Genomic DNA, 15,641 nt, shown 5'->3' with positions numbered 1-15,641 from the left:
GGACAGGGTGGCTCCCCTGCTACTGTGCATGATCAATGAATCATGAGAACTGTTCTCTCCCGCAGACTTTGAGGCAAGCGACAATTTCACTTATTCTTAAAAAGAATAAGGACCTGCAAATCTGCTGCTCTTATTGACCAATCTCATTACTGAATGTGGATTCCAAATTGATCTCAAAAATTCTGGTCATTCGCTTGAAGGACATTCTATCATCTCGCCTGATCAAACTAAGTTCATTAAAAATAGATATATGTACTTGAATATTCAGCATCTGTTTAACATTATATATGTGCCTGTCACCTCCAACCTACCAGAGATGTTAATCTCGCTGGACGCTGTAAAAGCGTTGGATCAAGTGGAATGGAATTATTTATTTTACGCTCTTGGGAGATTCGAGTTTGGCCCAAAACTCACCTCCTGGATCAAAATAATGTATTCTGCCCCTCTAGCTTGGTCCGGACAAACAACGTGCATTCAGCTTTTTTCCCTTTGTCCTGGGGCACTAGGCAAGAATGCCCCCTCTTCCCCATTATTTGCCATTGCTATTGAACTTCTTGCTGGAGCTTTTGGCAACTGCAAACGAGTGGTGAGGATTGGTCAGGAGGGAATCGAGAGAAGAATATCGCTGTATTCGTATGATCTACTATTGTATGTCGGCGACACGTCCAACATGGTTCCCAAAGTCTTATCTATACTAGAGAGGTTTGATCGTATTCTGGATACAAGCTTAACTTGAATAAGAGTGAGCTCCTTCCTTTGAATGCAGTGACTCGTAGCCTCCTGTTCCACACCCTGACTTTCAAGATTGTCACTAGGCAGTTTACTTACTTGGGAGTGTAAGTGACCATCAAGTTTATTGGGCTCTTTGGAGCTAACTTTGCTCCACTCATAGGGTGGACGGAACAGGATCTCAACATGAGTCCATCCTCTTGTTATCGTTTGTGGGCCATATCAATGCGGTGAAGATGAACATAGTTTCTAAATTTTTATCTCTCTTCCAGTCCATCCATGTGTGCATCCCCAAATCCTTTTGTCACAGAATTGATTGGCTCATTTCAAGCTTTGTCTGGAATAGAAAAACCCAATAATGCAGAGGACACCCTTGCAAAGCCCTAAATGGGAGGGGGTATGGGATTGCCCTATTTTCTATTTTATTGTTGGACAGCCAATATAAGAATGGTAGTGTATTGGGTGCAGAGAGAGAGGCAATAGGAGGTTCCTCATTGGCTGCAGTTAGAATCCTCGTCAAGTGCTCCATTTTCCCTGGCTGCCTTTATATGTTCCCTGGTAAACTTTCCCTTCTGCCAGGATACTAGGAGAGCACTTGTCAAATTAACTCTTAGAACGTGGACGCAATTTAGACGCCATTTTGGGTTTCAGGCTGGTCGCTGGCCTCCACAGTATTGGCTAACCATTTTTGAAGATCTGTATACACAATAATAATCAAACCACACTCATCAATTTTCACCATTACGTCATCAAAGAACACAATCAAGTTAGTCAAATATGATTTGGCTTTCTTTAACAAATTCATGTTGACTTTCATTTACTAACCAGTATTTTTCCAAATGTTAATTTATTTTGTCTCATATTATTGTCTCTAAATGTTTTCCAACTACACTGATCACTGATCTGTAATTTCTTTCTACCTTTTGAATATGTAATATTTTCAATTCTCCAGCCTCTGGCACCATTCCCATTATTAAACAGGATTGGTAAATTGTGGTCAGATCTCTGCACTTCAATCTTACTTCTTTCAACAACCTAGGATGCATCCCATCCATACCGAGCATCTTTTATGCTTTGGAGAAAAGCCAGTCTTTATATATTCCCTCTTTATCTATTTCTATTTCTATTCCAAACTGCAGGGGGTTATAGATATTCCAGTACACGAGTCACAAAAAGTTAGAATGGCTAATGGAATGCTAACCATTATTGCAAGAGGAATTGAATGTCAAAGTAAGGGTGTTATACAAGGCTAGTGTGACAATGCCAGTTATACAAGGCATTGGTGAGATGACATCTCAAATAGTGTGTGTAGTTTTGGTCTCCTAATTTAATGCACTTAAGATGGTTTATTTGATTAAGACCTGGTACGAGAAAGGTTAGACAGGCTAGGTTTGTCTGCATTGAAGTTTAGATGATTGAGAGGTGATTTAATTTAAGTTCTTAAGATCCTGAATAGTTTTGACAAGTGGATGGGGACAGAATGAGTCCAGAGAATTTGGGATCAGCCTTTTTGGACAGAGGCAAGAAGAATTTTATCGTCTCGGAGAGTTGTGTGACTTTGGAACTCTCTGTCTCAGAAGGCAGTGGGGGCGGGATGCAGGAATGCGGGTAGGAGCCAACTCTCAGATTGAAAAGGCCAAATTCCTGAAAAGTTAAAATGAGGCTGGACGATTAGTCTAGCTAGTGCTAGAGGAAGAATCTCTGGGGAATAAAATCTCACTGTGAAAGACATTTCTGAGGTTAACAATTTCCAGGATGAGAAAGGAAAAGAGTACAAGTCGACCCTTGGGAATTGAGAATAACCCCAGAGTGGATCTTGCCAAATTGAGTGCCTACTTAAAGGACATAAGAACATAAGTAGTAGGAGCAGTAGTAGGCCAGCTGGCTCCTTGATTCTTCTTAGGCAAGGGGACCAAAAGGTTATCAGGGTAGATGGGAATGTGAAATTCAAAGCACAAACTGATCAGGTATGACTTTATTGAATGGTAGAGCAGGGTGGAGGGGCCAAATGGCCTCTTTCTGCTCCTATTTTGTATGTTTGTATTGAGGTCTGCCTGACAGCAAGCTTGGGTGGTTTGATCCTTAGAGATTAAAGGAGGCCCAGATTATTTTGCTGCAGAAAAGGTGCAATATGTCTATACTTGGAGACCATGTCAACAGCCTGTGTGCTGACAGTGGATAGGCTGTAACTCTCCAACATACCAGAAAAATATTGAAAATATCGGGTCATAAACAGTTGTGTTTTACTAACAAAATAAAAGAAAGTTAGAATCTCGAGAATTCTTTAGTAGCATTTCTATTGGGATATTAGGCCTATGTGATTCATATTATCATGGATATGGGCTTTCAGAATGAAAGGATTTCTAAGATATCCTTTAAAATCACAGAAGTAGCTAGTGTGCCAGAACTGGGGAGAATGAGATCAGCAAGACGCTATGGTTCACCACGCAGGAATGTGGGTAAGAGCTAACTCTCAGATTGAAAAGACCAAATTCTGAAGAGTTAAAATGAGGCTGGACAATTAGTCTAGCTTGTGCTAGAGGAAGAATCTCTGGGGAATAAAATCTCACTGTGAGATTAAAAATTCCCAGGATGAGAAAGGAAAAGAGTACAAGTCGACCCTCAGAAACTGAGAATAATCCCGGATCTTGCCAGATTGAATACTTGCTTAAAGGAAATAAGAACATAAGAACTAGGAGCACATGTAGGCCATCTGGCCCCTCGGGCCTGCTCCACCATTCAGTAAGATCATGGCTGCTCTTTTTGTGGACTCAGCTCCACTTATCTGCCCGCCAACCATAACCCTTAATTCCTTTACTGTTCAAAAATTTATTTATCCTTGCCTTAAAAACATTCAATGAGGTAGCCTCAACTGCTTCACTGGGCAAGGAATTCCACAGATTCACAGCCCTTTGTATGAATAAGTTCCTCCTCAATTCAGTCCTAAATCTGCTCCCCCTTATTTTGAGGCCATGCCCCCTAGTTCTAGTTTCACCTACCAGTGGAAATAACTACCCTGCTTCTATCTTATTTATTCCCTTCATCATCTTATATGTTTCTATAAGATCTCCCCTCATTCTTCTGAATTCCAATGAGTATAGCCCCAGTCTACTCAGTTCTTCCTCATAAGCCAACCCTCTCAACTCCAGAATCAATTTACTGAATCTCCTCTGCATCCCCTCCAGTGCCAGTATATCCTTTCTCAAGTAAGGGGACCAAAACTGTACACAGTACTCCAGGTGTGGCCTCACCAGCACTCTATACAACTGCAACATAATCTCTATCCCTGTAGCAATGAAGGACAAAATTCCATTTGCCATCTTAATTACCTGCTGCACCTGCAAACCAACTCCTTGTGATTCATGCACAAGGACACCCAGGTCCCTCTGCACAGCAGCATGCTGCAATTCTTTTACCATTTAAATAATAGTCAATTTTGCTGTTATTCCTACCAAAATGGATAACCTCACATTTAGCAACATTGTACTCATCTGCCAGACCCTCGCCCACTCACTTAGACTATCTATCTCCCTTTGTAGACTTTCAGCGTCCTCTGCACACTTTGCTCTGCCACTCATCTTAGCGTCATCTGCAAATTTTGACATGCTACACTTGGTCCCCAACTCCAAATCATCTATGTAAATCGTAAATAATTGCGGTCGCAACACTGATCCCTAAGGCACATCACAAGTCACTGATCGCCAGCCAGGAATACACCCATTTAGCACCCCCCCCCCGCCCCCGAAATTTGATTTTCATCTGCTAAATGAAAAAGAGAACATTCTGTTTTGTGGTTCAGGATATGAGTTTCTTACAAATAAAGTGCTCTTAGTCCAGTTTTACAGTAAAAGTCTTAAAAACATCAAATCTTGCTGTGTCATTCTTTTTGTATCAATAGAACAGGTTACTGCTCCTTGTAAACATAAATAAGACATGTTACAAGCTTGACTGATTATGTCAGAGTATTGTACAAGTGCTGCTCAACAGAGAAGGAGGGGGGGCAATCGGGAGGGTCTACCACTCACCTCTGTCTCCCACTCGCCCCATCTCATCTCACCCCCCCCTTTCCTCTCACCCACCCTCTCCTGCCAGAGGGAGGGGAATGAGGAAGAGGAGGATGTGGGGACAGAGGACAGGAGTTAAAATGGGGTGGCCAGGGGAGGGGGACTGAGGGGCAAGCCAGAATGTCTGTGCGTGACACAAACCATGAGCATGGGAGTCAGATAAAAGGAGAATTGGCAAGTAGGATAGACAGTCAGCTGGAGGTTAATAGAAATAAGCAACATAAATTTTATGTTTTTAAATTTATTTTAGTTTAAAAGTTATTTTAAAAATGTATATAAGATAGCAATGTAAAGTCTTTCAACTTATGGAGTTTATTGTTATATTTTTTGATGAATAAAGTCCTACAGGACCTAACTATAGCTTTTACCTCAGTTGTAGTGAAAAAATCTGTTTCACCTCCTCTTTTATCGAAGCTGCACTTTTCAGGAATGCGGATATATTAAGTGAAGATTTACTATGTACCCTGTCTGTAATCTGGCTCATCAAAAACTGGAGTTGTGCAAAAGCCCACATACTTTGCATCAATCTCAATTGAGTAAAATATTACCTAGTTAGTTGACGCCAGACTTGTTATCCTTTTTGCCATTTGCACACTGATCTATTCCTTGCTCCAAGTGATCCTTGATCCACTCCACCCAATTTAGCTCTAATTGTCCAGGACCTGTACTGCCTGACTCCACATGCGACGAGATATGAATTTTGGCACAGCCTGGGAACTAACATTGCCAGTTTCCTGATACTGTTCCCATATTCATTTAAACAAGAGTCCTGCAGGCAAGTGACTGAATCTAAGCTACCGACAAATTATTCTTATAACAACAAGCAGAATAGTGGAAACTGCTACACTGTGAAAATTTGAAAAAGGAATTAGCATATTGATATAATTACCCCAGATTAGTCCAAACTTTACTGCAGTTAATGTGAGATTACTCTGTCTGGTTTGTCCTTTAATAATTTCCTACACTGTTATCGCCAATTTGTTCTATTGCTCCTTGAACAAAACTAATGACTGTAGCTGCCACATTGTACAAATTGCCTGCTGTTTTATGTCTGCACTTTTAGTGTCTTGATGGAAGGACAGCCAGTACATAGCACTTCCATTAGTAGGTGGGATCCCAGCCAATTAGGTATTCATGGATAAGATGTACAGCCAATCCTGTGTGGGAGATGGTGATAAACATGCTGTTACCTAATGAGAGCAAATGTCTATGCATCTTATTTAAAAGGTGTTTGTTCCCTGCAATTCAGTGGAATCAATCTGGCTATGGGAGTGGACACCTCGAGATCACAGCTGCTACTGGAACAATCTGACATTTTCCCTCAGATAACCTCTATTGATGCTAATTTCTACTGATCAATAAATACGATTGCTGCTACCACCAGAAGTGATGTCTCCAAAGAGCCAAGTGGCTCCTCAGTTTAGACAAGCAGAGTTTCCACCCGGCCAGAGAATGTCTGGTCTTGTTTCCCAATGATGGCAGCAGAGGCCCTCAAGACTGACCAAGGCAGTCTAGACAGAGGTCGTAGCAGAGGTTAGCAGTCAGGGGATCCACAAATGACACTGGGTTCAATGCAGAAAAAGGGTCAATGACCTCCTGCGACCCCTGTAAGTGGCATGGTTTAGTCATTACAAAGTGCATCAATGTAAATGAGTTGTGAAGAATGTCAGACTGGAGAGTGGAAACTAGGCATCAGAACCAAATGGAACACGTGGATTAATATGTCAGAGGCAGTTCACACTTTGAAAGTTGTACCAGTTACAGGGGAATCCATGTGTCGGACACTAGTTTGCCTCGGAGGTGACAGACCTGCATGTTCAATCATAGAATCCCTACAGTTCAGAAGGAGGCCATCCAGCCCATTAAGACTGTACTGACCACAATCCCACCCAGGCCCTATTCCCATAACCACTTATATTTACCCTGCTAATCCTCCGGACACTGTTGGGCAATTTAGCATGGCCAAGCCATCTAACCTGCACATCTTTAGAGTGTGGGAGAAAACCAGAGCACCTGCCATCATTGGGGAGAACATGCAAACTCCACATAGACAGTGACCCGAGGCTGGATTTGAACCCGGGTCTGTGGCACTGTGAGGCAGCAGTGCTAACCACTATCTCACCGTGCCACTCAGGCATTAGGAGCCCATTGAAATGACATCCAGTTCTTCTGCCTGCCTGCCGTTCAGAGAGTAATTCAGGAGTGGGAAAGGACAGCAGAGGATTTCCAGAAATCAGAATCAAGATCTTCATCAAAGAAGCGGCTGTGGAATTGAGAGGGGAAGATGGTAATTGATCCTGTGTTGCCCGAGAGGCCCTGTTTCAGAGTACCTGAGTGGGGATGTCTCCAGCATGGTGTATACAGGATACAGACAGGATAGATTGATGAGCAAAGGGAATATGTATAACTATCAGTGAACTCTTTGTGTTCTCCAGTACAGCTACTCACAGTCTCAGCAGACAGTGAAAGTAGTAAGTATGACCTCCACCTCTGAGGATGATGAACTAGATCAGTCAGAAAATTCACTATTGCATCGTCTCTCCTCCACCTGGGCAGAGACAGTCATCTCGGTGGTTACACTTTCCTAATTAGACTCAGGGTCATAATCTGGTAGTCACATCACTGACAAACCCCATAGCTGATCAAAGATGTGACAGTTAAGGTCCCAGCTGATCATGGGAGGACTGCTGGAGGCCAGATTCCTGCTGAGTCCCAGGACTATGATGGGCCTCTGTGAAAGGCCACAGAGATGCAAAGAAAGGCAAAGGAACATCTGGCAGAGATGTTCGATTCCCCCTCCCACGATCATCAGCCCCTTCTCCCCCAACACGATCGTCAACCCCTTCTATCCTCATCCATTGCTCCCTGCCCCCAAATGACCATCGCTGGCATCCCCCGCCTGTCAGACCATTCCCAGCCCACAACCACACCTGCATAAATCCGCCCCCCCAAGAAGGCTCCCAACCTGTGCCAAGGGACATTTGCAGAGGGCATTGCCAGGACACTGACTGACCATGTCCCTCTCCTCTGGGGGCCATACTTGCCTTTGCGTCCCTGGGAAATCCCTCATCACAGGCTCATATCTGGTTTTAGTGCCACAAGTAGGCTTACATTAACATTGCAATGTAATTCCCCTAGTCACCACACTCCGGGTATACAGAGGGAGGAAACCAGAGCGCCCGGAGGAAACCCACATGTACATGGGGACAACATGCAAACTCCGCACAGACAGTGACCCAAGCCGGGATTTGAACTCGGCTCCCTGGTGTTGTGAGGCAGCAGTGCTAACCACCGTGCTGCCCATATGGTGGGGTGGGGAGGGAGGGGGAGATTAATAATATTGAAATTGATGTAAAGCCATGTACATTGAGTCCATGCCTATTACGGACCTGATGGCATCACCAGTGAGGGTTGGAGAAGCTCCGAAGTTGTGTTCTTGCTAGCGAGAACTGTGACTTCTGGATCTTGAGCCCACACTGACAGCCTCACAGATAGCAAACACTGGCTCAAGATGCTGTTCATTATCTCTATTCTCTCGCCACAGATGCTGTCAGACCTGCTGAGATTTTCCAACATTTTTCTGTTTTTGTTTCAAATTAGAGCCTCTGCAGTAATTTGCTTTTATTTCAGATCATAACAACTCGCTGTGTAGAACTATTTCTCCTTATCTTGCCTCATATTGCTTTACAAATGACCTTAACACTGCATCCGTTTATTACTGACCCCGTTATAATTATCAGGCTTCTAAGCCTGATATTCTCCACACCACACCCCACCCCAGGGACACAGATTCAATTCCAGCCTCAGGTCACTGTCTGTGTGGAGTTTGCACATTCTCCCCATATCTGTGTGGGTTTCCTCCGGGTGCTCCACCACAGTCCAAAGGTGTGTGGGTTAGGTTGATTGGCATGCTAAATTGACCCCTATGCCAGAGGGATTGGCTGGGTAAATGAGGATTACGGGAATAGAGTGTGGATGGGATAGTGGTCAGTGCAGACTCGATGGGCCAAATGGCCTCTTCTGTACTGTAGGATTCTATGATTCTTCCCATTAGATTATCCATTTAAGTTAGAGAGTACTGCCCCTGATATTTCCCCTGCACTGCACATTGGCACAGCCTCCCCTCACTGTCCCTAGCACTGCTGCAGCATTGTTGCCAAATTATCCTCTGGTACTGCCCCAGCACTGCCATCTGGCACTGCTCCCTGGCACAGTCCCCACCACACTGCCCCAGCATCGCCACAAAACTGCCCCCAGCACTGCTGCAGCATTGCCCCCACATTATCCCCTGGTACTTCTCCGGCACTGCTCCCTAGCACTGGAGTGTTAGGGGGTGTTCCTAGTGGGGAGGGGGGGTGGAATTGGGAGTGGGAAGGTGGGAGGGAGAGTGTTGCATGGGTGGATGTTCTGTGGGAGGGATGTGTTGCTTGAGATGGTGAGTGTTTGTGGGGGTGGTTCCAGGGATGGAAGAGGGGAAGGGGAGGTGTTCTGTGGAGGGATGGCGGGCAGTGGGCAGTGTTCTATTTCTACTTCCCTATACAGGGGCGTCCTTTAAAAATGGGGCTCCGATCTTTTATAAGGGAAGTTGTTGGGGGTGGGGAACCTTGCCCACCAGCAAAATAAATGTTGTAGAATCCAGCCTTACATTTATTTTTTGGCTATGTGCCAAACGATACGACAGAAAACTGCCTTTAGGATTACCAACTTCCCCCTGTTCTTCCCACCCGCTGGGAAAACTTCACTAGATATTTCACCACCACCCTCTGCTTTCTGTCACTGAATGAATTTCCTGCTCATAGCACACTTTAATTCCAGAAGCTTCTATTCTGCTAACTAGTCTATCCACAACAGCTCATCAACACTGCCTGCTACTTCATCAAAAATCAGTTATTAAACATTATTATTTTTAATAAATCAGTGCTGAGTTTCAGTCATTAGTCCATGTTCTTCTAAATATCAACTAATCCTGTCCTAAATCGGTGGGCAAAAACCTCACACTAAAGTGATGACTGCTGGAACTACAAGATTTTAAAGTGCACTTACCTGTTTGGGTGGGAAAACTTCATTTGAAACTCCTGCTGGCTGAAGCAGTTTGGAACCGGCAGTGAAAGAGTCCCTCAGGATACTGTACAGTGCCAGTGAGGATGTGGATGTGCAGGCGTTGGACTGGGGTAAACACAGTAAAAAGTCTGACAACACCAGGTTTAATTCCAACCGATTTATTTGATAGTACACTCACTAGCTTTCGGGTTAGTCCCTTCGTCAGGTGAATGGAGAGTTCTGGCCTCAGACAGAGCATATAAAGCACAGACAGTTTACAGATTACTGATTAGAATGCGAATCCTTACACCTAACCTGCTGTTCAAGTCTTAAAGTGGCCGACAATGTGAGTGGAAGGAGCACTGATCACAGGTTAAACTGATAGCCAAGTTCCGCACACATGAGGACGGTCTCAACAAGGATCTTGGGTTCATGTCGCACTATCTGTAACCCCCGTGACTTGCCTGGGTTTGCAAAACCTCACTTACTGTACTGTCTGGAGACAGTACACATCTCTTTAACCTGCGATCAGTGCTCCTTCCACTCACATTGTCGGCCACTTTAGGACTTGAACTGCAGGTTAGGTGTAAAGATTCGCATTCTAATCAGTAATCGGTAAACTGTCTGTGCTTTATATGCTCTGTCTGAGGCTAGAACTCTCCATTCACCTGACGAAGGGACTAACCCGAAAGCTAATGGGGCCCAGTGAAGGTGATAGACCTGGAAGAAGGTAAGTGCCCAGGTAAGTAGATGGGATTTGACAGAGCGGGAGAGTTGTGCAGGTCAGCAGTATAGGTCAGCAGTGTGGGTGTCAGGTCAGGGAATGGGAGCTGTCGGGAAACTAAAGAGTGCATGATGAGTCAGGAGTGGGAGGTGGGGGGTGGGGATGTGGGGGTGGGGGAGTGTGTGTCAGGGGTATGTGTTGGAGGGAATGTGTCAGGGCAGTGTGTGTCAGGGAGTGTATGTGTTAGGCAGTATGCTTACTAACAGCAACCAGTCATGGTTGCACTCATCTTTTCGAAGGGCTCTCAGTTACTGGATCCTTCCCAGCTGCTCTCTGTGTCTCTAATTGAATGTCAGACTCAATCAGGCCCTTTACAGATGAGAATTGACATTGGGATCCTGACGCTGGATTGAAAATCCAGTCTATTAATTCAGTTTCTCTCCTCACAGTTGCTGCAAACCTTTTGAGAATTTTCATCTTTTTTCTCTTTATATGAAAAATATCATTTTCACAGAACCACATAATACTACAGTGCAGAAAAGGCCCTTCAGCCCATCGAGTCTGCACCGACGCATGAAAGGCCCTGACCTGCCCAGCTAATCCCACTTGCCAGCACTTGGCCTTGAATGTTATGACGTGCCAAGTACTCATCCAGGTACTTTTTAAAGGATGTGAGGCATCCCACCTCCCAGCAGTGCATCCCAGACCATCACCACTCTCTAGGTAAAAAAGTTTTTCCTCAAATACCCCAAATCTCCCACCCCTCACTTTTAACTTTTGTCCTCTTGTAACTGACCCTTCAACTAAGGGGAACATCTGCTCCCTGTCCATCCTGCCCATGCCCCTTAGAATCATGAACAGTTTTCTCTGCTCCAGAGGAAATCATAGAAACCCTACAGTGCAGAAGGAGGCCATTCAGCCCATCGAATCTGCACTGACCACAATTCCACACAGGCCCTACCCCCGTATCCTACACATCTCAGAACTCTAAGTGGCATTTTTTTAGCATGGCCAATCAACCTACCCTGCACATCTTTGGACTGTGGGAGGAAACCGGAGCACCCGGAGGAAGCCCACACAGACATAAAGAGAATGTGCAAATTCCACACAGACAGTGACCCAAGCCAGGAATCGAACCCAGGTCCCTGGAGCTGTGAAGCAGCAGTGCTAACCACTGCGCTACCAAGCCACCCAAATAACCCAAATCTATTAAACCTCTCTTTATAACTTAAATATTCATTCTAGGCAGCATCCTGGTGAATCTTCCCTGCATCCTTCCAGTGCGATCACATCTTTCCTATAACGTGGTGACCAGTACTGCACACAGTACTCTATACAACTCTCTGCTTTTGTAAATTCAAATTAAATAGTTTCACTGGAAAGGATTTCAAAGACAATCAATGTACTTTTTTTGGATTGGTGCAATTATTAAGTTACATGAGATTTTAAAATCACCCATGATGTAGCTTCAAACCTGCTTTCCACTTGAGGTTGGTGGTAGGAGGTGGTGAGAATGGGAGAAAGTGGGTGAGGACCAACTTCAAGGTCTTTGCATGTGAACGTATTTAGTTTTCCAATGGAGAATACAGAAGGTGCTTTTATAACCAGCATGTCAAACATAACCCAAGCTCACTTGCAGCTGCCAAGTAAAGACATTTGTCCTTTGATGTGCTTGTATTTCAGTTCCTTTTGATCATTGTTTTTGTTTGATGCTTTGTCCTAGTTTGTGTGCCTGAAGCTTTGAAAAGGGGTGTTCTTAGTATTGATGTTCTCATGGTGGATCAATCTTAAATCCTGCTAACATCAGCAATTTAGGTTTCATAGACTTAATTGACATTTTAGGGGGTTGATTTCACTCTTAGCCCTTTCTGCCCACCCCTGCCTCCCAAATGCAACACCAATAGGCTCTGAGGCCCAAAGATTACATTTGTGGGCGGCACGGTAGCACAGTGGTTAGTACTGCTGCTTCACAGCTCCAGGGTCCTGGGTTCGATTCCCAGCTCGGGTCACTGTCTGTGTGGAGTTTGCACATTCTCCTTGTGTCTGTGTGGGTTTCCTGCCACAGTCCACAGATGTGCTTGATTGACCATTAAGAAATTGCCCCTTAGTATCCAGCGATGTGTAGGTTAGAGGGATTAGTGGGTATGATATGGGGGTAGGGCTTAGGTGGGATTGTGTTCAGTGCAAAGTTGATAGGCTGAAGGGCCTCTTTCTGCACTGTAGGGTCCTATGATCTAAATACCTCCCTGTTGTGTCAGAGTTCTTCAGAATTTTCCGGAGTCTCCAGCCATCCTTCACATCCTGTACCAAACTCCTGACACTCCGCCGGTTAGGTATGGGGGAATTTAAGGTTGTATGGAAGACTGGAAATGCCTCTCTAGCTTCATATAGTTACTGGCCTAGTGCTGCCAACTGTCAAAATACATGAGCAGGCAGTGATACAAAGACTCTCTGCCGTGCCTCAGCCTGGGGCTTCTCTCGGGGCAACAAAGACGATATGTTCTCCAAAATGTGGCCCCTGAGGCTCCTTAGTATACATACGTGGCTCACAGAGACAGATACCTCAAAGAACTTCACGTCGAAAAATACCAATGTGATTATTCTTTTGTAATTAAAACAAAGTGGAACACAAATTTCAATAGAAAATTAACCCATTTAACAAATCTACATCAATAAAACATAAAGTGATCCACAGCACTTCGTACAGGGTCATGGAAATGTGATAAAAATCCCCTGTGAACTGTTGTTATTGTGAGCTGAATTGCAGCATATTAAAAGTCTCCTGGTGAGCATATGCATTTTTTCTGTTTGATCTTGCCTATCTATTTGCTGTGTCCCCATATGATCTTTCCGAATTCTCCAAAGCCCTTTCCATGCATTTCTCCCATAAATTGGATCAAGATGGTGAGCTCGTGCAGGTTTATTAACTTTTAATCATCTGTCTTTGAACAATGTTTTCTGTTTCCTGCATTAATGGATTATGGTTTAAAACATAAAAGCAAAGCTTCAAAATACATTTCATCATGATGGAACCACTTCCTTCATTGGAGTAGCCAATATTTCTAAACGGCACTGTGAACACTATCACATTTTTCTTTTCACCCTTGGAGCCTTAGTATCCAGTTCATAGTGAAAGATTTAGAGATTAGGATTACATTTGTGCAGACTAAATCCAGCTTTAACATGTCAAAGTCTGCTCCTCCTCATATTTGTTATTTTTTTTAGTGTGTTTCTTTCTTTAAACTATGGTCAAAAACAAAAAGAGAAACCAGGGTAATGAAGGTCTGCTTCTGTGACTGGAGGTCTGTTTCCAAGGGGTTCACGGAAACATCCTGCTTCCTGCCTCTCAGCCAATTTTGAAACCAATGTCCCACTTTGCCTTGGATCCCAGTCTGCTGTGAGAGACCTTATTGAAAAAGCCTTCCTAAAGTCCATAAAGGCCACATCAAATGCATTACCTTCATTAACACTCCTGGTTACCTCCTCAAAAAAATTGATTAAATTGCCAAACGTGACCTTTTCTGAAAAGGTCATGCAGACTATCCTTGATTGATCCATATCTACCCAAGTACAGATATAGTCATAGAAGTTTACAGCATGGGAACAGGCCCTTTGGCCCAACTTTTCCATGCTGCTCAGTTTTTACCACTAAGCTAACCTCAATTGCCCGCGTTTGGCCCATATCCCTCTATACCAATCTTAACCATGTAACTGTCTACTTTTTAAAAGACAAAATTGTATCTGCCTCTACTACTACCTCTGGCAACTCCAGATACTCACCACCCTCTGGACCCTTTTATATCTCTCCCCTCTTACCTTAGACCTATGCCCTCTAGTTTTGTGCGTAGGCCTCAGCCAGAGTCAGCTTGCCCAACTAATCAATACCCATTCCATCTGTAGCATCAATTTTGAATTTGGTATTCTTGCTTTTGTCTTAATGAGTGCAGGACAACAAGCCCAACAACACATCTCTCCTTTTTTTGTAATATTCTATGCTACCAAGCAATTCTTTAGGAAACAAGCCGTGGTTGGTGCCTCTCAAGCTTTAAACCTCTGGCAATGGACTAGTGACCTGTTCCAGGTAAAACATCATGGAATCAGATGGAAGTCTGCCTTGTGGACAAATATGTGCAGAAGAGAAACAACAGATGTCATTATAGGGCTCACTAATTCTATACAGTGTTGAGAGGATTAATGGGAATGGAAGTGCTATAACTTGGATTGGGATACGAAGAACCAAGGTGGTGAATGGAAGGGAATAGCTTGGCATCAGGGCATGAGGGGCAAAAGTCAGTGGGTAGAGAGGGCATACTTGGCATAGCAGACATGAAGAGGAGATTCTTAGCTTACTTTTTTAAAGGTCCCCTAATACAGACTCTTCCAAGGGTCCATGAAACAGAACTCTTTAAAAACCTGGCCCAGGTCCTTGTAAATTATGGAGAAATAGAACATGTCTATCTGGGCAAACACCCCGGCCAGGTCAAGAGTGCCAGGCATAAGTTTTGGACAGGAACTGGCGCACACTCTTTAAAGGCACTCCTGAAAACCAGACAGCCCAGGAATGGATTGGGGATCCCAGAACTGAGACCAGTTGGCATTTTTAAAGGGTTCCTGAGTCATCCTGACTCAATGGAAATTCAGCCCTTTAACCGTCTTGTTCTATAACTAATGGCCAGTGAAACAGAACACCTATTCTGTCAAGCCATATGCGAGTTCAATGAGTTTTAATGAGGCTTCCTGTCATTCTCCTGAACTTAAGAGAATAGACACTCTTTTACTCAATCTCATCATAGAATTAAGGAATCCCTACAGTGCAGAAGGAGGCCATTTAACCCATCAGTCTGCACCAACTCTCTGATAGAGAATCTTATTCAGGCCCTATCCCCATGACTCCATTTACCCCACTAATCTCCTTAGCCTTCACATCTTGAGATACTAAGGGGCAATTTAGCATGGCCAATCCACCTACACATCTTTGGAGTGTGGGAGGAAACCAGAGTGCCTGAAGGAAACCCACACAGACATGGGGAGAATGCACAAATGCCACAAAGACAGCCATTCAAGACTGGAATCAAACCTAGATC

This window comes from Carcharhinus amblyrhynchos, unplaced genomic scaffold (genome assembly GCF_965287045.1).
Source record: "Carcharhinus amblyrhynchos unplaced genomic scaffold, sCarAmb.v2.hapA scaffold_50, whole genome shotgun sequence".
Taxonomy (NCBI): domain Eukaryota; kingdom Metazoa; phylum Chordata; class Chondrichthyes; order Carcharhiniformes; family Carcharhinidae; genus Carcharhinus; species Carcharhinus amblyrhynchos.
The sequence above is the reverse complement of the archived record's forward strand: the minus strand, read 5'-3'. Positions refer to the sequence as shown.